The 2,500-nt window shown below is 65.2% G+C and overlaps 1 pseudogene; it reads left to right on the top strand.

The window, feature by feature from the left end:
• The window catches only part of LOC124774451, a 7,246-nt pseudogene that overhangs the window by 2,824 nt on the left and 1,922 nt on the right, over window positions 1-2,500 (top strand).

The following is a 2,500-nucleotide window of genomic DNA, read 5'->3' as shown; positions in this document are numbered from 1 at the left end:
AACGTGAAGAAATTCAAGCAAGCGCGGGTAAACGGCGCTTGAGATCGGTCGGGGGGAAGAGCCGGCGTCCCGCCGGGGAGCAGCGAGCCCGCTGCCTGACGCGGGCGAGGCCGCTGCGCCGCCCGTCGACGCAGCCGAGGACTTCGCGGCCGACACCACCGGGCCGCCGCCGGAGGGGCCGACTGACGCCGCCATCTGGGAGCATCTGGCGGGGCTACCCGCTTCCGCCCAGCGTTTCTCTGCCCTGGATCGTGTCATAGGTCTGGGGCGGGGCACGCCGCCCGATGTCATCCTGGGCATGCTCCCGGATGCCCTTGCGTCGGTCGGGTCCAGAGGGGAGAGATCGATCACCAGGACACAGCGGCCGCGCCAACCATCGAAGCGGCCGCCTGCCGCGCCGCCGACGCAGAAGCGCAAGCGGCGCCGCTGGGAGTACGCGAGAACGCAGGATGCCTTCCGACGGTCGCGTGCACGTTGCGTGCGCGGCCTCTTGGATGGCACCCTGCTCCAGCCGCCACCTGCCATCCCTGGTCTGCTGGACTTCTGGGCGGACCTCTTCACCAAGAAGCCCATCTCCACCGCGGGCTTCATTCGTGACCGCCTCCTCCCGCACTCAGAGCCTGTCGCTCTCGAGTGCATATGGGGGCCGGTCACACATGAGGAGGTCGCCGCCGCGTTGCCGCCCAGGGGATCAGCAGCCGGGCCGGACGGCCTTACCCCAGCGGAGTTGCGGCGCCTGCCGCACGAAGTCCTGGTGAAAGTGATGAATCTCTTCCTTCTGGCCCGCGCCCTTCCGGAACGCCTGCTTCGCGCGCGGACGTCCCTTCTCCCGAAAACGGCTGCACCAACATCCCCCGCTGACTTTCGCCCCATTACGGTCTGCTCGGTGTTGGCGCGGACCTTTCACAAGGTTCTCGCGTCACGCCTGATGCGCACATGTGCTGTGGACGAACGTCAGCGGGCATTCATCCCTCGGGATGGGATGTTGGAAAATACCTTCATCTTGGACACTGCTCTCACCGACGCAGTTCGCTCCTGCCGCTCTGTCTTTGTGGCATCGATCGACGTATCTAAGGCATTCGATTCGGTAGATCATGCTGCCCTTCGCCCCGTGCTGAAGGCGCATGGCCTGCCGGATTGCTTTGTCGAGTATGTCGAGCGGTGCTACGAGGGCAGCACGACAGTGATAGCGGACGGCGCCGGCGTGGGCGTGTCTGTGCAGCCAGCACGGGGCGTTCGCCAGGGTGATCCCCTCTCCCCCCTCCTGTTCAACTTTGCGGTGGACTACGTTTTAGGCCAACTGCCCTCCCACATCGGAGCTCGGATCCTCGGTCGCAGAGTCAACGCTGCGGCCTTTGCAGATGACGTCTTGCTGTTTGCAGCGACCCCGAGGGGCTTGCAGTCCCTCATCGACGCAGCTACCGCAGCCCTCGCCCACCTGGGGCTGCAGATCAACGCCCGGAAGTGTTTCACCCTCGCCTTAGTCGCGTCAGGGCGCGAGAAGAAGGTGAAGGTGGACAGCAATGTCACCTTCACAGCAGGCAATACCACCATGCCTGCCCTGCGTGTGGGTGAAACCTTCCGGTACCTGGGGCTGCAATTTTCCACGGCGGGTCGCTGTGTCTTCAATCCACGTAGCCACCTGGTGGAGCAGCTTGACGTCATCTCCCGAGCTCCGCTGAAGCCGCAACAGCGCCTCCACGCTCTCACCAACGTACTTCTCCCTGGCCTGTACCACGGGCTGGCCCTCAGCCGCACCCGGGTGGGTGCATTGAAGTCGGCCGACGTTACCATCCGGGCCGCCGTCAGGAGATGGTTCCGCCTTCCGGCGGACACCCCTCTGGGATACTTCCACGCTCCTGTTGCCCAGGGGGGCCTCGGCATTCCATCTTGCCGATGGATGGGTCCGACCCTCCGTCGGTCCCGTCTCCTGGCGCTGAAGAGGATAGGGCCAGCCTGCGACGGTGCAGGCATGGATGAGGTACAGCGTGAGATCGAGGTGCTGGAGCGCCACCTAATGTGGGAGGGCCACCTCCTCAAATCGTCAACGCAGGTTGGGGAAATGTGGGCGGCGCGCCTACACATCGCCATTGACGGTGCGGCACTGTCATCTTCTGCCGCCGTCAGTGGCCAACATCAGTGGGTCGCCGACACCAGTCGCCTGCTATCTGGGCGTGAATACATCGACGCCCTCCGCGCCCGCATCAACGCCTTCCCTACGAAGGCACGGCGCAGTCGCGGGCGGGAGGCGGACACCAGATGCCGCGCGGGGTGCCAGGCCGTGGAGACCGCCAACCACGTACTTCAGGCTTGCTTTAGGACGCACGGGTCCCGGGTCAAGCGCCATGACGCTGTAGTGCGTTATGTCGCCCGTGGACTCGCGCAGAGGGGCTTCAATGTCTCTGTGGAGCCCCACCTCCGAACACCTGAGGGCATCCGCAAGCCTGACGTGGTGGCGGTCAAAGACGGCATCGCCCGCGTGGTCGACGCCCAGATAGTC

The sequence above is a fragment of the Schistocerca piceifrons genome, unplaced genomic scaffold (genome assembly GCF_021461385.2).
Source record: "Schistocerca piceifrons isolate TAMUIC-IGC-003096 unplaced genomic scaffold, iqSchPice1.1 HiC_scaffold_961, whole genome shotgun sequence".
NCBI classification, from domain to species: domain Eukaryota; kingdom Metazoa; phylum Arthropoda; class Insecta; order Orthoptera; family Acrididae; genus Schistocerca; species Schistocerca piceifrons.
The sequence above is the reverse complement of the archived record's forward strand: the minus strand, read 5'-3'. Positions and strand labels throughout refer to the sequence as shown.